Genomic DNA, 27,079 nt, shown 5'->3' with positions numbered 1-27,079 from the left:
AAAGCAGGGAGTTAAAGTTCTTGCTTGGGATTGCACCCCTATAAATCAACTTACCAATCAATTGCCCAGTGGACAACCTGTTTCAGACCTGGGTGGACCCACCCCTCCGATGCTGGAAGCGATATTTCAGGTCATATTGCTGCACTGTGATGAGACGTGATAGGATGGTCGCAAAGCTCAGGCAGCTATGCAAAAGGTGCAGGGAGTGGTTCGAAAACAGACTAAAACTTGCAGTGTATTTGGGGAGAGACTGACCGATCTTGAATCAAGGGTAGTTACAATGGAATCAGATCTCACAACCAACCAGGCACTATTAAAATCCCATGAGACTCAACTAGTAGATATACAGTGGAAGCTTGAAGAGCATGAGAATTGCCAGAGGAGGAATAACCTGCAAGTGCTCTGTGTTCCTGACGGGGTTGAAGGGGCAGACATTCACTCATTGGTTGTGGATTTATTTAAAGATATGCTCCAAGAACTTACAAACTGGAACTGGGCTCAAGAGGTGCAACGTGCCCACAGCATCCCTTTTGTGCAGAAGCAGCCTGTCAGGCCAGAAGCAAAAAGAACCAGGAATGAGGTTTCCTATTTTGTCCGACCAGACTACTGCCACTCTACCATCGAAAGGCGGTGGAGGCTGCGGCAGCTGATCAAACCATTTCAGGACAAAAATGCACAAGTTTTCCTGAAAATTCCAGCTTGACTTAAAGTAATCTGGAAAGAGCAAACACGATTCTTTCTTTCAGAAATCAAAGCTACAGAATACCTGGATAACTACAGATCAATGGTTATTATAGATTAGATTACATTAGATGAGAATAGAGTTTAGAGACTACAGCTCACGGTTTAAGAAATACATGTGGGGTGTACTATTGGGTGGTGATTTGGAGGGAGCTTGGGGGGTTTTGAGGGGGTTTGAGGTTTTGGAGTTGAAAGTAGAATCTGTATGAAATTTAATGCTCACTCATTTAGGGCCTATGGGTCTGCGCAACGCATCCATCATGCACAGACCTAAGTCTGAGCGCCTCTCACGAGGGGTGCTGGGTGAGGGGAGGGGAGGGGTGGGAGGATGGGGTTTGGGGGAGAGGAGGTGGGGTTGGGTCGGGGGTTGAAAAAGTCAGAGGGAAAAACATATCCAGAACTGATGACATAAAGTGTGTATCATTAAAAGAAAGAGAGAGTAAACAGGTCATTATACTAGAGATGGATGACAATAGAAAAAGCGGCAGGGGATTACTAGGAGTATCTAAAGCTGAATATAGATGGGGAGAATAAGTATTTTCTCTTTGAATGTAGCAGGGCTTAACGCTAGAACAAAAAGGGCGAATCTTGTGAAATTAATAAGGACAAATGCTTTTGATGTAGTGTGTTTACAAGAAACCCATATCCCCTGCGGGAAAAAAGAACTATTGGGTATTGGAGGATATAATATATTAGTAGGTACCTCCCAAACATCAAACACTCGAGGAGTGGCTATATTAGCAAATACCTTTTTAGGACTGGGTAAACAAAAGGCAGCGGACACATTGGGGAGGTGAGCTATAGTAGAATTAGAGGCAGGGTTCACCTATGTTCAATCTATGGGTCAAACCAGGTTGATCCTCAAATATTTGAAGATCCGAAATAGGAGCTCGCCCATTAATCCTGTGTGGCGATCTTAATATGTCACTTGATTTGAGACAAGGACAATATTATCAAGGGGGATATCATGGTTGGAAGCCTAGAGTGTCTAGAACACTAACCTCCCTTAACAATAGCCATGGTTTAGTGGACATCTGGTCATTGAATAAATCAAACAACGCTGGCTATACATATTTTTCCTGTCCGCACAGGAAATATGTTAGGATTGCTTATTTTTTTGGCACGAAGGATGTAGTAAATGCAGCAGGTATCAAGAAACTTCCGAAGGTAATATCAGATCACAACCCTTTGATTTTGGAGATCGAAATTGTCTGTTTTATGAGAACTCAAAGGAAATGGACATTTGATAGGAAACTTTTTGTAAATAATGATTATATTGAACATATTAAGAAATGGTCACAAGAGTTCTTTGATATGAATAGAAATAGCACTGGTAGAGGGACTGTGTGGGATTCCTTTAAGACCGGTCTTAGAGGGGTAACCATTAGCTTTGTTGCCAGTACCACACGTAAGAGGAAGAACCAACAACTAATGCAGGAATTAGCGGAGATTGAAGAGGAACATGTCTCCTTGATAGAACAAGGACAGGAAGGGGCTCAAATCCAATATCAAATAATAGTTTTGAAAGCGGAAATTACCAGAATCTGCAGAGGAATATCAATCCCAGCGGAATAATTCCTATGAAAATGGAGAGTTAGTTGGGAGGAGGTTAGTTCTTGGTACTAGAAGAAGACATCACAGAATCTAATACCCTCTATTAAAATAAATGGACATACATATATAGATCCAGATGAAATTATCATGGGATTTAAGGATTACTATCAAGCTGATAATGATTATGATAAGGTTACAACCAGAGTACTACAGGATATATCCTGCTTAGTGAGCACTATCAATTGTGGAGAAGGGTTGGATATATTAACGAAGGAAGACTTAGATAAATACATTTTATTAGAGGAAGTCCAGTTAGCACTATAAGAGGTGGAATCAGGGAAAGCTGCTGGTCCCGATAAGATCCCCTTAGAAATGTATAAGGTATTAGGAGCAGTCATAACCCCTCTTTTATTGGACCTTTTCAGGGTGTTCAATATAGTGGAAGCCCCCTGAATCATGGAGAGAGACTTATATTATAATCTTTCCAAAGAAAGGGAAACCAAGACATAATCCATCATCATACAGACGGATTTCACTGATTAATTCAGGCACATAAAGGTACACAAAGATATTGTGTAATCGATTGGGGAGGGTTATAGGACGTCTGGTCTTGCCCTGGCAACATGGTTACATTCCTGGGAAAGAAACAACTGACCATATTCGAAGGGCTATTTCATTATTCGATGTCATGACCAGGACCGGGGGCAGATGGCTATGATCCTCCTTGACACCGAGAAGGCATTCAATCGGGTGTCTTGGAGGTTTTTATGGGGGATACTGGAGCTAAATAGGTTTGGTCAGCAATTTATAAGGGCAATGAAAGGTACGTAATATGAACCAAAAGCCTGGTTACAAATAATGGGGAAGGTGTCTAGCAATATTGTGATAACAAGGGAGACTAGAAAAGGCTGTCCTTGTTCGCCTATTTTATTTAATATGTATATAAACCCTGTTTTGGTTAAACGTTTACAATCTGAGAAGATTAAGCCAGTAGTTACCAGGGGATATGAGACAAAAGTCCCGGCTTATACGAATGATGTTGCCATATTAACTACGGCTCCAACTGAGGCAATGTAGGAAATTACCCATATAGCTGAGGCCTTTGGGCTTCTTTCAGGGCATGCTTTGAACAAAGGGAAGACCATTGTTATTTGTACTGATAATATTGATTTTAATGATTCTAGACGAGCAGATTCGGCAGTCTACCTGGGGTCAGAATCAGTGGAAAAGTGGATGATATTGTTAAGCTTAATTTTGACCTGTTGGTTAAATCAATGGCCAAGGAGATAAAGGTAATGGGTAAAATCTATCTATTATAGGGAGAGGGAACTACTTGAAAATGACAATGATGCCTAAAACTATTTATCTGTTCCGTTCAATACCCCTCGCAGTGGATGATCATCTATTGAAAACACTGGAATCTATTTTTTCTAATTTTATATGGTAGTACAAGAAAGTAAGAAGGGCATTAAAATATTTTACCTTACCGCAAAATAGAGGAGGACTTTCAGTCCCCAATATTACACTATACTATTAGGCGGCCCTTCTTCATCAGATGACATCCCTGTTTATTTTAAATGGAGGTAGAAATAATGAATTGGAGGGGGATATGAGTGTTCCTACAGTATATGAACTCGCTAGAGGGAAGGTGGCGCAGGGGCTGCTCCTGAGGCAAATGGAGCTGTGTTATTCTAAAAAAGTTTGTTTAAAAATAATATGTAGCTCATGGAAGATCTGGAAACAAGTTTCAAAATGTATGGCAATTTTGAAAATCTGCAGATACACACCTCTCTGAGGCTCCTCGCTCTTTTATCCTCAGGTATATGATGCTATGGGGAAAAGATGGGAAGTGACCTCTATGGGGGGGAACAAGCTGTACAATTTTCAAGGCTCCAGTGTCATGTTGGAATCCCGGCAAATCATTATTTTAAATTTGTGCAGATTAGGAGCATTCTTAATCATTGTAGGCCAACGATTAAGTTAGAAAGGATACCACTGTTGGAAGTTATCACTAGGAGAACAAATAGGATTAGGAATACTTAAGGTCTATTCATTGAAAAACTACCAGATGATTTGTAAAAAACTGAGACATCTTGGGTACTTAAACTGGATAATCCAGAGGTGAATATTTATATGAGATTATCCTTGACTGCCAAAATACTCATGTCCACACATTTAAAAGCTCAACTTTATAAAACTATATTTAATCTATATTTTACACCATCTAAAATAGTTTTGTGGGGAAAAGACAGGATGATAAATGTCCCAGATGTGGGGTAGGACCAGCATCTCGGATTCATATTTTTTTTGATTGTGATAAATTATCTGTATTAAAAAAGGGGTTGCTTGCTTTCTGAGAAAAATTGTTTGCTATTGGGTTTGAGCCGACCCCCACATTGTTGATTTTAGGATACAATAGCTCTTTGGCTCGTAATACCGCACAGGAATACAGTTTCGTTCTGGGTACTATGATTTTTAGAATAATTTTAGCCACCAGGTGGAAAGATATAGAACTTCCAACCTTTAACCCCTTCGACGCTGATGACGAGCTGGGCTCGTCATGAGGTAGCCTCCTGCTACGCTGATGACGAGCCCAGCTCGTCATGTAACATGCAAATCCATAAAAGTCAGCGTGCGGGCAGAATTCCGCCCGCACGCATGCGGTTAAGATGTGGCTTGCCAGACTTCTCGGAATATACAATCAAGAGATGGCTCCATATGCTTGTAGGGGCAGGCAGAATAGAATCCGGAGGAGGAAATATGGGCACACATCTCTGAATGGAATAGAACAAATAGGGGGTTGTAAGAAAGATGACATGTTCTAAAGAGCTTTAGATTGATCGACTGATGAATATCTTAATGGTGTAAACTCATGAACTCAAAAAAGACATTTTCATGCTATTCGCCTCCACCTGATTAAAGTTTCAACGATGGTTTTATTAATCATTTTATCCTTAACATTCTTTGCACTGGAGCACGCTGGTTGTCAATGCACTCTATTTTTACAAATAACTCCTGAAGTATTTGTAAGAAATTCAAAGATATAAATAATTTAAGCAACTATTTTGCTAAGGTTTTGTGATTACTTGTGGTCCAGATTACAAAGACAGTTATCACACTAACAAATGCTTTCTCTACTGTGATAAATCGTCGAGGTCAAGTAATACACAGTATTTTTCACCGAAAAGGGGCATGCTTTATTCTCCTAATGCGACAGGCCTAACCCCACTTGGTGTCAACAAGGGTCAAGTTCCACTTTTTTATTACCAAGCCAAGAAATATATAGCAGGCAACTATGGCCATCATCTAGTGAATTGGCTTCCACAAGTTACCCCCTAGCCCCCATGAGCTGACATTGCAGAGGAATCACTTTGGCCTAAAAACCTTACCCTTCCCTTTCAGGCTCCAGCCCCAGAGCCATACCGGGTTTGAAACTGCTGCATCTTCCCTTGTTGGTAACTTTCTCTTACCAGCATTCAGTGGGTGAGTTGGGCTGGTAATTGCTATGATGTATATATTGTAACACTTTCGTCTGAAAAGTATGTTATTGTTTCTCTACATGGCACATATGCCAATCCCTGGTTCGTGGTTCTGATCTGTATTGCTCTGCAAACAAGGAACGGCTGTGGGGAAGGAGGATCTCTAGGCCACTGAGATCAATGACCCAGAAGGAGACCCAGTGCCCCAGCAGAAGGGTCCAGGCATCAGTGTTGCCAGCTGCGAACATTCCTTCAGATACTTTATTGAGACCTGTTCAGTATTCTTTTCAGGGTATGGTGATATGTCTTGTATTATTGTTAGTGTGATGTGGGGCTCCAGTTCTATGATGATCAGCCCAACAACAGCCAGTTCCTATTCAAGAAATGTTATTGATCCTCTGATCATAAACCTCCCTACAACCAAAGATCTTCTATTCCACGAGTGAAGTAACCCTGGTGAGCCTCTCCCTCGTGTTTTACTGCAAGAAGGTAACTTTTGCCGGAAGGGAAGTTGGATTTCCCCCAACCTCTTCATCTATATTCATTAACTGCAAATTTAGCAGGGAACAAAGTGGGTTAGTAGAAGATCTGTCCACTCAATATCAATAGAACAAGAAGGAAAAGCCTCCCTAAAGAGTTCTTATAGACCGATACCCATTCCCAATAAGAGTAATTTCCAGTCTTGGTCCTCTGTGAGAGGTATTTATATACACCCTCGACAGTCCTGAAGGTATTTACTTTGGCTGAGTCATTGTTGCTTTGGTTCTGGCAATTTATCACGATATGTAATAGATTCCAGAGATCTAACCAGATTTTAACTTGTACAGTTTTTTTGGACTCTGGAATTTGATAAGGAGTTGCCCAGGACTCAGGAAATGTGTAAACTGGGTTAACAAAAGCAATGACTCTAAAGACCATGGCCAGAGAGAATGTTCCAGGGTGTTTCTCATCCAGAATTGCTCCGGCAAAATCAGGTTGATCATAGATCACAAGGCAATCACCAACTTTGAATTCATGGTGTTTGGACAAAATATTAAAATTTTAATATTGTGATACCAGAATATCATCGCAAGAGAATTTTGTTGTTGTAAAAAATATTGTTGTTAAAGACATCACTCTAAGTAATAAAACTTTTGGGATATTTTTGTAAAGTTTGATGTAGTGTCATTCAATTTGTATTGTAGTGTTAGTAGTTTGAAAAAAGTATATAGTTTTTTTATCGAAACGTACATTTTTCTTAGTAGTTTTTAGTAGCGGGTGAAGGGTCTTTCCTGCTGAGGCATCCGTAAATGTATTCTGCATATGAGGCTTAGTATTCCATGTCTCTATTTGTCTGTGTGTAACTGTGAATTCAACATTTTAAAGCAACCTTCACTGCAATACACTCTATCCTTACCTCATAGCTCTATGGAGTTCATCAGGAGCCAAAAGTGTTCCGTCATTGAGAACTTGCAAGACACTACATCTTTGCCTCGGTTAAACAAAAACGTAACAATTTTACAAGATATATACACATATATACTTTTAAATCTCTTCACTTAGGGGCAGATGTACGACCATTTTGTGTGGTCGCAAAGGGGTTTTAGGCCCGTTTGCGTTAGCAAAAAATGGAAGTCACATTTAGTAACCCTATTGTGTGAGTCGCTAATCAAATAGCGACTCGCAAAATAGGGTTAGCGATTCGCCATTAGGAAGGGGTGTCCCTTCCTAATAGCGACTCCAAAACCAATGTATGAATGTTTTGCACAGCATTTGCGGTCGCAAAACACTCGCAGTAAACCGCCCTTCTCAGAAGGGTGGTAAGGCACTAACTTATTTTCTCAATGCAGCCCGAAATCCTTTAAGGAAAACGGGCTGCATTAAAAAAAAACAGCTTTATTTAACGGCAGTCCCAGACATGGTGGTCTGTAGACCCCAGCAGGCCACCTTCCCTGGGAGCGCTAGCCATCCCTGAAGGAGTCGCAAATTGCTACTGCCTCATTATTATTCATGATGCATGCAAATTATGGCGCTATTGGGAATCGTAAACAGTGTCTCAGACACTGATGTATATAGCATTTTGCGACTCGCAATTTGTTACGATTTGCGAGTTGAAAAATGGTATGGTCGTACATCTGGCCCTTAATCTCATTAGCACAGTAATTGTGCAACCTTAACATGTTGTGTGAAGTTGAGACCTGCCGCCATCATGATCCAAGATCTGCTGTGATGGTGAAAAGGGAGCAGCAGTCATTGGTGCTTCAGAATCAGTCCTTTCAAAATGTGTCCCTCCTCACCATGAAGATCTGTTGAACAATTAATTAAATGCCGAAAGTGAGAAGAGTCTCTGGTTATGGATTTCCCAGGGAGCTGGGCAGTCACCTGAGTGCTGTTGTCGACATCACTTGAAAAGGCTCCACAATAAAGGAAGCATCAGATTTTTATTTCCACATCTGAGGTGTGAGCACTCTCTCTCCTCTCCGGAAGATGACTTTTTTTCTGCATGTCATCTTCGGTCAGCAGATGTCTTCATCTTTTGTTTCTGAATAAAGTCCCTCATACAAGCTACATTCTCATCTTGATCTCTCTGATTAATCCTCAAAGGCATCTTGGTTTTTATTGCTCTCCTGAACATTAATGTCGCCTGACTTTCACCAGTGGTTGAGGGAGGTGTGGAACGTAGAGTTAAACACAGTTTGTAAATTGAGCTTCTCAAGTACAGCACACTGCACGGCTTTCTTTAGCTCATAAATCTTTCAACCAGTCCATCGACGTGTGGCCACAGAGGAGTGTGTAAGGATGCTTACCACACTCTTCTTGTAGAACGAAAAAAGGAATTTATTGAACAGATACCATGGATAGGTATGGTAAATTAAGGGGCATAGAACGCAACTGCCAAATGGAAGCATAGAACACACATGCCTCACACATTCCAAGATGTCATCACATTCCATGCCTCAACAATGGTTTAGTGACATCACCACACCTCCCCTTTTCTAAGAAGAATGTCCAAATGATACATTGCATAAAAATGACAGTGTCAAGATAAACTTAGTCTAACAAAATATATACAATGCATTAATTATCAAACTCATTCACTTTTCAAAAAAACAATCATAAAACTACAGAATAAAGAGTATCACTAAAAACATAAGAATCCTACAAGGTGATATAATACTGAAGATTTTAAGGCCTGAAATCATGTACCTTTCCTATTTCTTACAATATTGTAGATGTCACACACAGATTGGTGTCCCCTTTGATTCTCTCTAGGTTCAAATCTGGTCATACCTTTGAATTCTGCATTTGGATCACATGGGAAGTGCTCCATCAACACCCATTCCATAATTTTACAGCATTCCTGGGTATTTCACATATTTATTGAGGTTCATTACATGTTGACAGAACTTTTCTTACCAAAATGGGAATTTTAATCTGCACTTAATCACCAATTTTCAATCTGGACTTTTCAGTAGTGTTTGTGGTCTCGTTTTTTCTTTATTCAAATCATTTGAATTTCTGTTTGCTGTTTCCCCCACATCCTTCAAATTGCACTCCTCATGGAATAACTTTACCATCCAAAATGGACATAACTCCATAAATGCTTTCCGCCCGATGGGTTAAAAATGACTTTTAGAAACAGCTACATGTGGTGTTGTGTGGTAAGACCATACTAGATCCTTCATAGGTTGATCAACACATGCATGGTTCCTGTGTGCTGCATGAACGATCTCCACTAAAACTATGTTAAAAAGCTCCACTTTGCCATTTCATTGTGGGCGATACAATGGAGTTCTGATGCGTTTAATTCCACAGCATTTCTTCTCAAAAAAAGTGCACACCGTTGTCAGGTTAAATTTCTCCTGGGAAACCTCTCTGATAAAACATTTTCTTAAGACAATAAATTACACTTTTCTGGGGAAAGTAATAAGTTGTACTTTAAACCGTATAGATAAATGATCAAATATATGCAAAAACAAAAATTGATTGTCAGAATGCAGAACAATATCATACAGTCACCCGAGTACAGAGATATGGGTCTAAATCCATAGTTTCTTTTGCTCAACATGCCATTCCAGTTTGAACCCAGCCATATGCAAATCAGTCTTGACCCTGTACCCAATGGGAACAGTCCAGCCCGAACTGCCAGGCCAGGTCCTCCCTGAACTGGAAACAAGCATCGTAGGACCGGTTTCGGGGTTTCGGGGTTTCGGGGTTTTACCCATTATCAGCCAGGATAGCTTGACTCCAGTGGCATGGAGAGCACGGGACCCATGTCTGGGCACACCCTTTCCACTCGAGGTGACAAATGCAAAAACAACAATTGATGGACAGAATGCAGAACAATGTCATATATTCACCCCAGTACAGAGATTTGGGCCTAAATCCATAGTTTTTTTGCTCACCATGCCATTCCAGTTTGAACCCAGCCATATACAAATCAATCTTGACCCCGTACCCAATGGGAACAGTCCTGCCCAAACTGCCAGGCCATTTCCTCCCCGGACTGGAAACAAGATTCCTAGGACCGGTTTCGGGTTTCACCCATCATCAGCCAGGATAGCTTGACTCCAGTGGCACAGAGAGAGCACGGGACCCACGTCTGGGCATGACCGTCCCACTCGGCGTGACGAATGCAAAAACAACAGTTGATGGACAGAATGCAGAACAATGTCATACATTCACCCCAGTACAGAGATCTGGGTCATAATCCATTGTTTATTTGCTCATCATGCCATTCCAGTTTGAAACCAGCCATATACAAATCAGTCTCGACCCTGTAGCCTATGGGAACAGTCCAAACCGAACTTCCAGGCCAGGTCCTCCCAGGATTGGAAACAAGCACCCTAGGACTAGCTTCGGGGTTTCACCCCTCGTCAGCCAGGATCGCTTAACTCCAGTGGCATGGAGATCTGGGCATCCCGTCCCACTCGGGGTGACACATGCAAAAACAACAATTCATTGACAGAATGCAGAACAATGTCATATATTCACCCCAGTACAGAGATCTGGGCCTAAATCCATTGTTTTTTTCCTCACCATGCCATTCCAGTTTGAACTGAGCCATATGCAAATCAGTCTTGACCCTCTACCCAATGGAAACAGTCCAGCCCGACCTACCAGGCCAGGTCCTCCCTGGACTGGAAACAAGCATCCTCGGACCGGTTTCGGGGTTTTACCCCTCATCAGCCAGGATCGCATGACTCCCGTGGGATGGAGAGCACAGGCCCCAGGTCTGGGCGTACCCTTCCCATTGGGGGTAAAAAAAGCAAAAACAACAATTCATTGACAGAATGCAGAACAATGTCATATATTCACCCCAGTACAGAGATCTGGGCCTAAATCCATTGTTTTTTTCCTCACCATGTCATTCCAGTTTGAACTGAGCCATATGCAAATCAGTCTTGACCCTCTACCCAATGGAAACAGTCCAGCCCGACCTACCAGGCCAGGTCCTCCCTGGACTGGAAACAAGCATCCTCGGACCGGTTTCGGGGTTTTACCCCTCATCAGCCAGGATCGCATGACTCCCGTGGGATGGAGAGCACAGGCCCCAGGTCTGGGCGTACCCTTCCCATTGGGGGTAAAAAAAGCAAAAACAAAAATTGATGGACAGAATGCAGAACAATGTCATACATTCACCCCGGTACAGAGATATGGGCCTAAAACCATTATTTTTTTTGCTCACCATACCATTACAGTTTGAACCCAGCAATATGCAAATCAGTCTTGACCCGGTACCAATGGGAAGAGCCCAGCCTGAACTGCCAGGCCAGGTCCCTCATGGACTGGAAGCAAGCTGGTTTCGGGGTTTCACCCCTCATCAGCCAGTACAACTTGACTCCAGTAGCATGGAGAGCTCGGGCCACCTCTGGGCATTCCCGTCCCACTCGATGTGACAAATGCAAAAACAATTGATGGACAGGTCCTCTCTGGACTGAAAAAATGCATCGTAGGACCTGTTTCTGGGTTTCACCCCTCATCAGCCAGGATAGCTTGACTCAAGTGGCATGGAGAGCACAGGACCCACGTCTGGGCATACCCATACCTGTCCCACTCGGGGTGTCAAATGGAAAAACAATAGATGGACAAAATGCAAAACAATGTCATACATTCACCCCAGTACAGAGATCTGGATCTTAATCTATCGTTTTTTTACTCACTCTGTCATTTCAGTTTGAACCCAGCCACATGCAAATCAGTCTTGACCCTGTACCCAATGGGAACAGTCCAGCCCAAACTGCAAGGCCAGGTCCTCCTTGGACTGAAAACAACCATCCTAGGATCGATTTAGGGGTTTCACCCTTCACCAGCCAGGATAGCTTGACTCCAGTGGCTTTGAGAATACAGGACCCACATCTGGGCATACACGTCTCCAGTCCTCCCTGGACTGGAAACAAGCATCCTAGGACCGGTTTGGGGGTTTCACCCCACATCAGCCAGAAATCTGGGCTTAAATCCATAGTTTTATTTCTCACCATGCCATTCCAGTTTGAACCCAGCCATATGCAAATCAGTCCTTACCCAGTACCCAATGGGAAGAGCCCAGCCTGACTGGCAGGCCAGGTCCGTTCAAGACTGGAAACAAGCTGGTTTTGGGGTTTTACCCATCATCAGCCAGGATAACTTGACTCCAGTGGCAACAGCCCAGCCATAACTGCCAGGCCAGGTCCTCCCTGGACTGGAAACAAGCATCCTAGGACCAGTTTCGGGGTTTCACCCATCATCAGCCAGGATAGCTGGACTACAGTGACATGGAGAGCATGGGCCCCATGTATGGACATCACGTCCCACTCGGAGTGACAAATGCAAAAAGAACAATTGATGGGCAGAATGCAGAACAATGTCATGCATTCACCCCAGTACAGAGATCTGGGCCTAAATCCATTGGTTTTTTTCCTCACCATGCAATTTCAGATTGAACGCAGCCATATGCAAATCACTCTTGATCCTGAACCCAACGGGAACAGTCCAGCTCGAACTGCCAGGCCAGGTCCACGCTGGATTGGAAACAAGCGTCCTAGTACCAGTTTCAGGGTTTCACCCATCATCAGCCAGGATAGCTTGACTACAGTGGCATGGAGAGGAGGGGCCCCATGTCTGGGCATCCCGTCCCACTTGGGGTGACAAATGCAAAAACAATAATTGATGGACAGAATGCAGACCAATGTCATACATTCATCCCAGTACAGAGATCTGGGAATAAATCCATCAATTTCTTTACTCACCATGCCATCCCAGTTTAAACGCAGCCATATGCAAATCGGTCTTGACCTTCTACACAGTGGGAAGAGTCCAGCCCAAACTGCCAGGCCTGGTCCTCCCTGGACTGCAAACAAGCCGGTTTCAGGGTTTCACCCCTCATCCGCCAGGATTGCTCGACTCCAGTGGCATGGAAGGCGCAGGACCTACGTCTGTGCATATCGGTCCAACTCGGGGTGACAAATGTAAAACAATTGATGGACAGAATGCAAAACAATGTCATACATTCACCCCAGTACAGAGATCTGGGTCTAAATCCATCAATCTTTTACTCACCATGCCATTCCAGTTTGAAGCCAGCCATATGCAAATCAGTCTTGACCCTGTACCCAATGGGAACAATCCAGCCAGAACTGCGAGGTCCGGTCCTCTCTGGACTGCAAAAAAGCATCCTAGGACCAGTTTCTGGGTTTCACCCCTCATCAGCCAGGATAGCTTGATTCCAGTGGCGTGGAGAGGAGGGGCCCCATGTCTGGGCATCCCGTCCCACTTGGGGTGACAAATGCAAAAACAATAATTGATGGACAGAATGCAGAACAATGTCATACATTCATCCCAGTACAGAGATCTGGGAATAAATCCATCAATTTCTTTACTCACCATGCCATCCCAGTTTAAACGCAGCCATATGCAAATCGGTTTCGACCTTCTACACAGTGGGAAGAGTCCAGCCCGAACTGCCAGGCCGAACTGCCAGGCCTGGTCCTCCCTGGACTCCAAACAAGCCGGTTTCAGGGTTTCACCCCTCATCCGCCAGGATTGCTCGACTCCAGTGGCATGGAAGGCGCAGGACCTACGTCTGTGCATATCGGTCCAACTCGGGGTGACAAATGTAAAAACAATTGATGGAAAGAATGCAAAACAATGTCATACATTCACCCCAGTACAGAGATCTGGGTCTAAATCCATCAATCTTTTACTCACCATGCCATTCCATTTTGAAGCCAGCCATATGCAAATAAGTCTTGACCCTGTACGCAATGGGGACAATCCAGCCAGAACTGCGAGGCCCGGTCCTCTCTGGACTGCAAAAAAGCATCCTAGGACCGGTTTCTGGGTTTCACCCCTCATCAGCCAGGATAGCTTGATTCCAGTGGCATGGAGAGCAGGGGACTCACTTCTGGGCATACCCCTCCCCCTCGGGGTGACAAATACAAAAACAACAATTAATGGACAGAATGGAGAACAATATCATACATGCACCCCAATACAGAGATCTAGGTGTAAATCCATCGTTTTTTGCTCACAATGCTATTCCAGTTTGAACCCACCCATATGCAAATTAGTCTTGACCCTGTACCCAATGGGAACAGTCCAGCCTAAACTGCCAGGCCAGGTCCTCTCTTCACTGGAAACAAGCATCCTAGGACCGGTCTCGTGGTTTCACCCCTCATCAGCCAGGATAGGTTGACTCCAGGGGCAAGATGGCCGCCTAGCAGGAGCTCTTGGAAGAAGTTCCGGGCCTTGGGATCACTTTTCTGGTGAAAATCCCTGGTTATGCCCCCCACCCAACCCTCTATCCGCTAACACTAAAAAAAGGAAAAAGGTGGCTACACTATTACCTCGGACTCACCTTGCAAATCAGAGCCTCTAAGCAGATTTCTTACCTTGATACTCTCGTCCACAATGACAACTCCCCGGAATTGCCTCAGACTCCTGAGTCCTGGTTGAGGAGGACGCGGAATCCCGAGCTTGCAACAAGTGGATTGCCCACTGCCTCGCATCACGTCCGATCGTCCAGGAGTTGTCCGGGGACTTATGGCGTGAGGACTGCTCTGCCCCCACCCCACCCCACAGCGGTCGGGAGTCTAGCTGAGGCCTTGGATCGGTCCCCATCTGTGTCTGTGCCAGCGATCGCCACACTGGAGCCTTGAGACATCGGTCTCGGGGGGTTCTAGGACGAGCCCGGTCTGCGTTTGCTGAGCATCCTGAAGCCTGGTTCTTGCGGACGCTGAGTCCAGTTGCGGTCCCCCTGCCTCAAATAGCACCTCATCCTACTGGGGATGTTCTGGGGCATCAACGAGCGGACCGCTCTGCCCCACCCCTCCACAGCAGTTGAGACTCCTTGGACGCCGGATCGCTCACTGATTTCGAGAAGCTGCGGGGAGCTTCCCTCTCCCATTGAGCCTTTGGATTTCCACGGCACCGAATGAGTTCTGGCAATATCCGATAGCCCGGGGCGAGGTGCTCCATGCCGGTGTTAGGGGAAGGACCTGGGGCTTCTGAGAAGGAGTAATTAGCCGCCCATGAGTCAGTGCTTTGACTTCTGTGCGGGGCCAAACGGCGCAATTTTCAGAGTTCGCTTGGTGTGGCCCCATCCTCCGTCAGCCTGCGCTGGGCTCTGCAATGCAGCAGGACCTGCTGGGTGCTGTTGGCATGGATTGACGACTGTGTGTATGTTTGGGGGCCTGAAGAGCGTCGCCCATATTGCTTTGGCCCGCCTCGATCTTTTCAAGCTGCAAACACTGAGCGACGCTGGTCCGGCGGGGTCATCTTGTGGGGTCGATCTTCACGGGGAGAACATCTTTCTCTCTCCGGGCCTTTGACCGATCGGCGATCCCTTGGAGTTTATTGCCGGTAAGACCTAACCCAAAATGGCGGCTTAGATGTACCGTGAGGTCTAGCACCCTGATCGCAGAGGTGGTAAGAGCCAGAGTCTTTACTTCTAAACACCCACTGCTAACACAGCGCGCTGACAATTGGTCCCAAAAAAACCACCTCTTGGAGGGTTAGGTTACAGCTGCCCCTCGAACTCTCTTGGAAGGGTGCCTGACCCCAATATGGTGGTCGCACGAGATCTAGTGTCCTGATCTGAAGTGATTTAGACAGGAAATCATCGAAATATTATTAAAACTGTAATACACTTGTGCGCTAGTTTAAAAAAATCCTCTTGGTGGGTGCATTGTTTACCAGTCTAATTGTCATGCTATGGTGCCTGACCCTAAGATGTTGGTCTCGTAAGACCACCACCACCAGTGAACCGGACGGACCCTAAATGGCAATGGCCTGATCTCCTTTCCCCTCTGGTCTCCCATAACTTCTTTCACTCACCAGCTCCCCCATTCGCCCATGTCTTACTGCAGTCCCAAGATTAATATGGGGTGCACTGCCTCTCCTGGACATCCTTAAACAATCTTTACAGGATCAGACGGCTACCTGGACCTAAAATGGTGGTGCCGGCATTAAAAACTGTGGACCTGGGTTCTTCCCTCATCTAATCCTCCAAACGTCATCAAAGGAGATGACCTGATGTCACACTAATCATCTCCAGCTCACAGCTGTTAAGCAGGGATCACTCTGTTTCATTTCTCCAGCAAAACATCCTCAGCTCCATCCTCACTCCAATAGGGGTGACGCTAAACTTCGCTCAGGCCTTTCCTCCCATCTCAATATTGGTATCCCTGGACTGGTAATGCTGCCCGAAACGTAATGTGAATTGTGTTAATTTTTCATTTTATTTATTACTCTGTCTAGGTGCAATCGTAATGTACCTAGACCTCATGTACCTCATTCTGTTTTTCGTATTAGTCACTCATCATAGACTCCTCCACTTTATTTATCTCCATTGTTTCTTTTTTCTTTAAATGTTATATTTTAATTTACATTTTCCTGGTTTCTCCCTGGATTGTTTATGCTGCCCGAAACGCTTTGTGAATTATGCTATTCATTCTATTTTATTATTTGGTTTAGGAGCAACCATAATGGTTTAACCCATTTCTGTTCTCATATTTTGATATTAGTCTTGTGATCTACTTCTGCTCTATGTGTACTCTTTATAGAACCCCACACTTCATTTATCTCCACTGTTTACAATTTTAACTTTACATTTAATTTTTATCAACGTTTCCTAGCTTATCTTTTGAATAACCCGCACAGATGCACCTTTGTCTTCATCTCCCTGCTCCTCTCTGATTTGTTTATCACCACTGCTCACAGATCTTTTTCTATCTTTACCACCCCATCTATTTCGTTCTCCCCCTACCATATTCCCCTTCCACTTTCCACTATTTTCTCTCTTGACTAGCACTACCCCCATTCTACCACCTCTCACGACTCTAAACCTGGCCACTACCTCCCTCCTATAATCTCCCTAGCCTCCCTCCTCTCACTCACCCTAATGCCTCCCACTCGACCTACGACATTCCATGGCCCACAACTCCCCCATGATAACACTAACTCTACACTGACGTTCGCACAGCCCACAACACCCCCTGATAATAGTACCTCTACTCTGACGTCCCTCATCCCCCCTTCTCTTATATTCTCCACTCTCATTGTGCACTACCCCAATCCACCCCCCTCAGTCCTCCACTCACCCCTGTCCTCTTACACTGACTCATCATGCCACCCCTCAACCGTACCCACTTGTCAAAGGACTCACCCATCACTAAACATGGACCCAACTCTTGGTCTATCCTTTACCCCTCTTACCTGCCCAAAAATGGCAAGAAAAACTTCAAACTTCTTGTTTGCCATCAAGAAACCCTATTTGTGGACAACTATCTTAGCCTAACCTCCATCATTAAAACTAACTACATATTCTACACTAAACGCCCCTCAAAATGGAAAAGTACCTTTCTCTGCCACCTTCTGATCCCTTATGGTCTGAAACTTTCCACCACTCCTTCACCCACTTTCCCTGGTGAAAGCAACATCTCTATTTTCAAATCAGGAAATATCCTCATTCAAGCTTTTGAAAACCACCTCACCATTTTTGAACACCACTTCAGTTCATTATTCCATAATCTACCATCTACCTCAACGGCTTACCTTTCTCCCCCCCAAACGTAAGTGACCCTATTGCCCCCTCGCTCCTTGATCCCTACCCAGCTGGTCTCGGACTCAAAAATAGACACTGAAACTCCACACCCTCAAATATACCTTCCCACGGTCGCATCTACTTCCTCCCCCCTCCCGTTCTTCCTACAACCACCTCGGCCTCCCAAACCCTCCCTCGGCCGGCTCTCCTGCCCCCCAACACCCCAACAGCTGCACAAATTACCCCCTCCAACTTCTCTCCTAGCAGTCCTACTATTTCTCCCACTGTCACCTTAATACACCTACATTGTCATCTAACTCACTCCCCTGACCCTCCAACAGCTCCATTAATTACCCCAATCCTTTCTTCCATCACCCATCCCGCCCATTTTCTAGCTAACAGCCCCCAGCATCCCCCTCACGCCCCCTCTGCTCTCTTTTATCCCAATTGACTCCTGGGACATCCATCTCACACCCTTCCACACCACTGCCTCCTTGCAACCTTAACACCAATCTCTCCCCTCCACCTGGTTTTCCACCGATCACACACCCCAATCCTCCACTTTTGACCAACTGGAACCATTCTCTCCCCCCACTTGATTTCCTATCCTTCCTCCCCATCACTCTTCTTACTCAGTCTCTCCTAAATATTGAACTCCACCCCTCAACTCTCCTCCTTCAAAAATGATTGTATATCCCACACCACAAAGAATCTTACCAGTCGCACGTATCCCCAGGGCATCGTACATACGAACCCTGCACCCCACATTCAAGGGGCTACTCCCCAACAAAAATCTCCTCACCCGTATCGCCCAGCAGTAATCGCTCTAGCATACCACCCCTCTTCTCAAACCATCTCTCCTCCCCTGTTCTTCCTGGCCTCAAGTTAAACCACCTCGCCTCCATGCTGACCACAAAGTCTCTCCCACCTCATTCATCTATCCCTGTGATCCTTGGAACAAGCAAGACCCTGTCCTCCCATGCTTCGCACAGACCTCCGCAACAACTCACCACTATCCACCCCTGTTCCCCCACATAAACGACTGACCCCAAACCCCTTAAATGAATGTTGGCCTCTTATTTTAAAATGCTCTATGCCACCAAGTTAGGACCCGACCGTTCTGGACAGGAGGCATACCTCTCGGAAATAGCGTTAGTTTACTTAGAAAAATGTATGCAAGACTTTCTGGCGGAACCAATCACAGCTGATAACATAAATGAGGCCATTACCGCTTTGAACACATCCACGGCCCCCGGACTGGATGGATTCTCAAGCAAATTTTATAAAGCATACAAAGACACATTGGTCCCTCACTTACTAGACGTCTATGCAGAGGCCTTGGAAGCACAGCAACTCCCCCCTACCCTGAGAGAGGCCGTTATCGTACTATTACCGAAACCTGGCAAAGACCCCCTCCAATGTAGTTCATATCGCCCGCTTTCACTATTCAATTTAGACTATAAAATACTTGCGAAGGCCTTGGCATGTCGTCTCTCACTACTTATGGAATCAATAATATCTCCTGCCCAATTGGGTTTCATCCCACACCGATCCACCGCTTTCAATATCCGCACACTGTTTAATAGCCTTCATAGATTAGACCCGGAAACGCCTGTGGTAGCGGTCCTATTAGATACCGAAAAAGCTTTCGATTCCCTAGAGTGGCCATTCTTCCTTTCTGTAATGCAACACATGGGAATGCCTCAGGGCTTCATTGCAACCACTGCCCTTCTATATACACGCCCCAGGGCTAGACTCCGACTGAACGGTACCCTCTCTACACCCTTCCCCTTATCAGGCGTACACGCCAGGGATGTCCCCTCTCTCCCTTACTGTTTATTTTGGCAATGGACCTATTGATTAGGCATTTTCAGGAAAAGCACCTCCACAGGGGATTAGTGTTCAGAACAGGTCCATTGTTAGTTTCCCTCTATGCGGACGACACGATCCTCTATGTATACGATCCTCAGGTAAATCTAGACCCGCTACTCAGAGAGATTTTACGATTTGGTACTTTTTCTGGTTTGGGAATTAACTGGCGAAAGTCGGTTATTTTTCCTCTCACAAAAGGGACGCCCCATTGGACCCTGGAATTCCCATTAGATTGGTGCACAGAATCGGTAAAATATTTAGGGATTCACATTCACCGTGATACCGAACAGGTTGTACGTCGCAACTACGGCGTAGCAATCTCCCAACTCGAGACACGAATCAACACCTGGCTTAAACTCCCTCTCTCCATGGTAGGACGCGTAGCCTTAATAAAAATGATAGTCCTCCCTAAATTCCTCTATTTATTCCACAATATTCCAATCCCACTCACTAACAAATTTTCAATACTTTGCGATCCCTTTTAATCAAGCTGGTATGGGGCAATAAGACGCCCTAGGTATAATGGCGGGTGATGACCCTTCCCTGTGATGGGGGGGATACGGAGTTCCTGATCTACATCTATACTATTTAATTGCACAATGTAGGGGAGAGGAGTTGGCCTAACGGCTAAGGCGCTCGACCTCAGACCTGCGGATCTGGGTTCGAGTCTCGGTAACAATGACAAAACCTCCTGTGATTCTGGGCAAATCACTTAATCTCCCCGTGCCTAAAAATGAAAGTGTGTGTCCTCATGTGAAAAAAACGTAACTTGTGCTATGTAAAGCGCTCTGATACCTGATTCGGTTCGGGTCTAGTTCGCGCTATATAAAACTTTACAAAAAAAAAAAGTAGCTTTGCGCACGCATGGTTCCAGCCAGATGCTAGGGTCACCTATCTCCGGCCTGAGTCAGACTTCGTCCTACCCTCCACGCTCGCCGCAGTGCTGCCCGCCGGTATCCCTCGTAATCCAAAATATATACAACCAGTTTCCACTACCAGCTGGGCGTGGCAGAAACTGAGTAGCATTACCCACACGCAGACACTATACTCCTCCTCTCTTCCCTTACCAAATAGTCACTTATTGCCTATCACAGACGAGAAGCTGGTGCAAAGAACCTACACTAAATTCAACATTCGCACAATAGGGGATTTCTTTCCTGGGGGTCACATATTCGACCTAGAGGATATGTCCATGTTCTCAGAAGCCACATTTATGTTTAAGTTCATCATGACTAGACTGCGCTCAGCGTTACGAGAAAGGTTCCCTGACTACCCATTGGAACCTCCCTCATTTCCCCCTCTCACACTAGTGATAGACAGCAATAGAGGACACCACCTCATATCCCAGATGTATAAGATGTGCTCTGACCAGGTCCCGGTGGATGACACAAAGGTAAGCTCTGCATGGGAATTAGATTTGGGCTACCCAATCACAGACGAGCAATGGCTGGCATTCTGCAAGGTTACCAGAACAGTGTCATTGAACAGTAAGCATAGGCTGATACATTTTAAATTCCTGAGTAGAATCTATGTTACGCCTGCCCGAACACACAAGATAGATCCCTCCAGACCTCATACCTGTCAGAGATGCCAAGCCAGACAAGCAGACTTTTCACATCTTGTCTGGAATTGCCCACAAGTCCATGCTTTCTGGGTGGCAATCCATACACTCTTAAGCACAATGATTCACATCCCAATGACACCCTTGCCTGAAATAGAACTGTTGGGATATGTGGTACAGATTCCCTTGAAAGTCCGCAGGTTTACGGCCATCGCATTGCTCTTAGCTAAAAGAGAAGTCGCAATTGTGTGGGGTAGCAAGAGAGCACCGACAACAACTGGATGGATTTGAAGCATAGCAACCTGTTCAACTAAAAGAGATTTACATGTCAGCACCTTCCTGGCCTCTTCTTGGCCCAAGGATATATGGGGTCCGTTTCGAACTTTTCTTGCATTGCAACATCAAGCTCCCTCTACACAACATGAGCAGGGCTTGGAACCGACAGGAGTGGGTAGACAGGGGATACTATGCATGCAATGCAGATGCGTATTCCCTTCATGATAAGATACTTGGACTCATAGTCCTGATTGCAGCTGTGTGGGTTGGCGATAGGCCAGGAGATCTGAAACGTAAACTGTACAGCTATTACATCGGTTGTTGGGATTTTCTCTTTTTTAAGGTCTATTAATTATGCTATGCTTATTATTGCGCCGCTTTGCTGTGCTTTGACGGAACTGCTAAAAAATGCATCTTATTGTGTTATGATATGTAATGTGCCTAAACTCAGTGCTCTGTGTTTTTGTATTTTCCTAATGCTAAATAAAGTTACAAAAAATAATTGCATGTTGGCCAACTGCCGTTCCGCTCCCCACCAAGTAACTGATGTTGCCTCAATGAATCCCTTCAGTCACACCTACCCCCAGGACTTCATACCAACGAACCCTGCACCCCTCATCCAAGGGGCTACCCCCCTATCAAAAACTCCTCATCCGAGTCGCCCTGCTGTAAACGCCCTAGCATACCACCCCATTTCTTGAACCATCTCCCCCTGTCCTTCCTTGCCTCAATTTTAACCACCTCGTCTCCACACTGACTACAAACTCACTCCCACCTCATTCATCTATCACTGTGATCCTCGGAACAAGTAGGTCCCCGCCCTCCCCTGCTTCACCCAGACCTCCGCAACAACTCACCATCATCCACTCCTGTTCCCCCATTAAAATGACAGACTCCAAACCCCTCAACTGCATGCTGGTCAACTGCCGCTCAGCTTCCTGCCATGCTACGGAAATCGCAGAGACCATACTCAGTGAAAGCATCGACATCGCATTTCTGACGGAAACATGGCTCAATGACCACTCCACATCTATCCTGGACCTTCTCACACCCCCAGGTTATTCCATCCTCAGAAAAGATAGGCTTATCAAAATTGGTGGGGTCCTCGCCATAATTTATAAAGATGAACTTCTATTCACATCTGTCCCGTACCCTGACCTATCTACTTTTTAATATCTGAGTGCTGATCTCACTATTCAGGGCTCCTCCCCGATTCGGTTGCATAATATTTACCACCCTCCTGGCGACCCTCTCTCCTTTGTCGAAGAAGTATCCGGTCTTCTTATGCAATCAGTGGTCACCAACTCTTGTAACCACTTCCTGGGGGACTTCAACCTCCACTGGAATAAAACTGATGACCCCTCGATCAACCTTATTAATGACCTACTGGAAATCAGCAACTTTGGAAATCTCCAACACACAACAAAGGTGCCACCCTTGATGCGGTCATCACCAGCAGGGACCTGGCTGTTCTCTCCAACATTATGCCGATTGACTGGTCCGATCACCACCTCATCCTCTTCACGATCAACAGCTCCATGCCCCCCCCTTCTCTAATACAACTAAACAAATGAAACTAACCAGAAATCTTCACCTTATCCCCCGGGTGAGCTGGAGAATAAAATTAAAGCCCACCTACGACTTACTCCTCTCCCCACAGCACTAATGACCTTACGGAACATTACGACAGATCCATCGCCGAGGTCCTAGACCAAATCACACCAGCCAAACTAAAACTACAAATAATCAAACCATCCAAATCCTGGTTCAATGCCAACCTTAACAATGAAAGGCGAGCTCTCAGACAGACCGAACGCACTTGGAGGCAACAGCCCTCCTTCTCTAATCTTACCCTCCTCCGAGCCTCTAGGGCCAGTTATACAAAACATATCTTTAATGAAAAAGCAACCTTCTTCCGTTCTCAAATTGACCGGGCAAAACATCGACCGAGAGAGCTATTTAACATTGATAAAAACCAAACTACTTCAGCCACCCACAATCTTCAGGCATCGGTTGAAAGATGTGAGGAAATCGCTAGCTTCTTCTTAGACAAAATCACCAAGATTGACCTATCCTTCACCGTTCCACCCCCCCACATAACCTAACTCCGCTCCCTAACTTTCTCCCCATATCTCCTGCCATCCCTTCCCCCCCCCCGGACTCTGCTCAACTCATCACCGCTGTCACCCTCGCAGTACCCCACCAGATTGTCCCCCAGCTAAAGAACAATGCTTCCTGCATTAACTTTAGTCCTATTTCTGAAAGTGATCTCCTTAGCATCATCTCCAAGTTAAAACCATCATCACATACCAGAGATCATATCCCGGCCCATCTAGTTCAATATCTAAAACACATCATTGCCTCATATTGGACCTCCAACATCAACTCCTCCCTAGCCACCGGTATGGTTCCTGCATCCCTCCAACTAGATCAAATTACCCCGATTATTAAAAACGCTTCAGCCGACCCAAATGACTTAAATAACCTACGCCCTATCTCTAACCTTCCGTTTTTATCTAAGGCCCTGGAAAAATGCGTCCTGTGCCAGCTGGATAATCACATCAACTCATTCAACCTCTTAGATGCCTCCCAATCAGGCTTTCGAAAGGGTTGTAGCACTGAAACAGCCATGCTCAACATCACTAATGACATCCATGGTTCCCTAGACAAGGGTGAAGCCTCCCTTCTCATTCTTCTTGATCTCTCTGCTGCCTTTGATACTTTTAACCATGCTGCCCTACTCAACACACTCAAAGACCGTTTCGGCTTTGACGGAGCTGTTCTTAAGTGGTTTACTTCCTTCTTCCAACATAGAACACAATAAATTAAAATCAGCAATTGCCTTTCCAAACCTCTACCTGTCACCATGGGCGTCCCCCAGGGCTCCATTCTCTCGCCCACCCTATTCAATCTCTTCATGGAACCCCTCACCCTCAAACAAGCGAAAATCGGTTACCACCTCTATGCCCACGACACCCAACTTTACTATAGGATCAAATCCCATGGTGTCCTACATCTCAACGATACCTTGTCTAAGATCCAACTATGGTTCCATCAAAACCACCTCAAACTTAACCCTACAAAAACAGAAATAATTATTTTCTTTCCCAAAAGCAACCCGCTCCCCATTCTTCACTGGATCTCAGACATCAAAGCCCTCAACTGCTCTCTCTCCATCTATCAATCAATCAATCAGTACATTTATAGAGCGCACTACTCACCCGTAGGGTCTCAAGGCGCTAGGAGGGGGGGGTGCCTTTACTGCTCGAACAGCCAGGTCTTAAGCTTCTTCCTGAAGGAGAGGTGGTCCTGGGTCAGGCGCAGGTTGGTCGGGAGGGAGTTCCAGGTCTTGGCGGCCAGGTAGGAGAAGGACCTTCCTCCTGTTGTCGCTCTTCGGATGCGGGGGACGGCGGCGAGGGCGTGGCTGGTTGATCTGAGGTGGCGCTTGGGAGCGTAGAAGTTGATTCGGTTGTTGAGGTAGCTCGGGCCATGGTCGTGTAGGGCTTTGTGTGCGTGGGTGAGGAGGCGGAAGGTGATTCTTTTGTTGACGGGAAGCCAGTGCAGGTCTCTTAGGTGCCCGGAGATGTGGCTGTTTCGTGGGATGTCGAGGATGAGTCTGGCTGAGGCGTTCTGGATCCGCTGGAGTCTCTTCTGGAGCTTGGCAGTGGTTCCGGCGTAGATGGCGTTGCCGTAGTCCAGTCGGCTGGTGACGAGGGCCTGGGTGACAGTCTTCCTGGTCTCGGTAGGGATCCACCAGAAGATCTTCCGTAGCATGCGCAGGATGTTGAAGCATGACGAGGAGACGGCGTTGACTTGTCTGGTCATGGAGAGGGAGGAGTCCAGGATGAAGCCCAGGTTGCGTGCGTGGTCTGTCGGTTTGGGTGCGGTGCCCAGGGCGGGGGGCCACCAGGAGTCGTCCCAGGCGGAGGGCGAGGAGCCCAGGATGAGGACCTCCGTCTTGTCTGAGTTCAGTTTCAGGCGGCTGGTCGTCATCCATTCGGCTACAGCTCTCATCCCTTCGTGCAGGTTGGCTCTGGCGGCGGCGGGGTCGTTGGTCAGGGAGAGGATCAGTTGGGTGTCGTCGGCGTAGGAGATTATGTTGAGGTTGTGTTGGCGTGCGATGGCCGCGAGGGGGCTCATGTAGACGTTGAAGAGGGTAGGACTCAACGAGGATCCTTGGGGGACGCCGCAGATGACTTCGGTGGCCTCTGACTTGTACGGTGGTAGGCGGACTCTCTGTGTTCTTCCGCCGAGGAAGGAGGTGATCCATTCCAGTGCCTTCTCCTGAATTCCGATGTTGCCAAGGCGCTGTACTAGGGTGCGGTGGCAGACAGTGTCGAATGCCGCGGAGAGGTCCAGGAGGATGAGGGCCGCTGTTTCTCCGTTGTCCATCAGGGTTCGGATGTCATCGGTGGCAGCGAGGAGGGCGGTCTCGGTGCTGTGGTTGGCTCGGAAGCCAGACTGTGAGGGGTCGAGGGATCCATTTGTCTCGAGGAAGGCGGCCAGCTGTTTGTTGACGGTCTTTTCGATGACTTTGGCCGGGAACGGGAGGAGCGAGATGGGACGGTAATTCTTGAGTTCGGTGGGGTCCGCTGTAGGTTTCTTGAGTAGAGCGCTGAGTTCGGCGTGCTTCCAGCTCTCAGGGAAGGTGGCGTTGTCGAAGGAGGTGTTGATAATGTCCCGCAGGTGGGGTGCGATGACAACGTCGGCTTTGTTGAAGACGTGGTGAGGGCAGGGGTCGGTCGGAGATCCGGAGTGGATAGAGTTCATCGTGCGGATGGTGTCTTCGGTGCTGATCGGGGTCCAGGCGCGGAGGGTGATGGTGGGTGGCGCAGCTGCGGTTGTGGCGTGCGTTGGTTGGATGCTGAAGCTGTTGTGTATGTCCGCGATCTTGTTGTGGAAGTAGGAGGCGAGGGAGTTGCAGAGGTCTTGCGATGGGGTGATGTCGTTGTTTCCGGCGTTGGGGTTGGAGAGCTCTTTCACGATGTTGAAGAGTTCCTTGCAGATGTGTGCGTTGTTGTCCAGGTGGTCCTTGTATGCAGTTTTCTTGGTGGCGCGGATCAGTTGGTGGTGTTTCCGGGTGGCGAGCTTGAGGGTGGACATGTTGTTCATTGTTGGTTCCCTTCTCCATACTTTCTCGAGGGCTCGGCAGGTCTTCTTGGAGCTCTTGAGTTCGTCGGTGAACCATCCATCTCTAACTCTGTCAAATCCCTCGGCATCAGCATTGATCAGAACCTCAGTCTCACCCCCAGATAAAAAATTTGACCAAAGGTGCTCTCTTCATACTGCAGCACCTCAAAAAAATAAAACCCTTCATCACAACCGATGACTTTAAATCGGTAGTGCAATCATTGGTCCTATCAAGAATAGACTATGGTAATGCCACTCTCGCAGGAACTCCTAAAGTCCACCTTGCCCCTATCAAATCCGTTCTCAACCTTGCTGCCAGACTTATCTCTGGCTGCAAACGATTTGACCGCATCTCCCCCGTTCTCAAGGACCTCAAATGGCTCCCGATTGAAGGCAGAACCATCTATAAAATTGCTTGCATCACCCATGAGGTTACGTAGTTTTTGACTCCGCTTCGTATCTAGC

Source organism: Lissotriton helveticus, chromosome 2_1 (genome assembly GCF_964261635.1).
Source record: "Lissotriton helveticus chromosome 2_1, aLisHel1.1, whole genome shotgun sequence".
NCBI lineage: Eukaryota > Metazoa > Chordata > Amphibia > Caudata > Salamandridae > Lissotriton > Lissotriton helveticus.
This window is presented reverse-complemented; position numbering follows the sequence as displayed.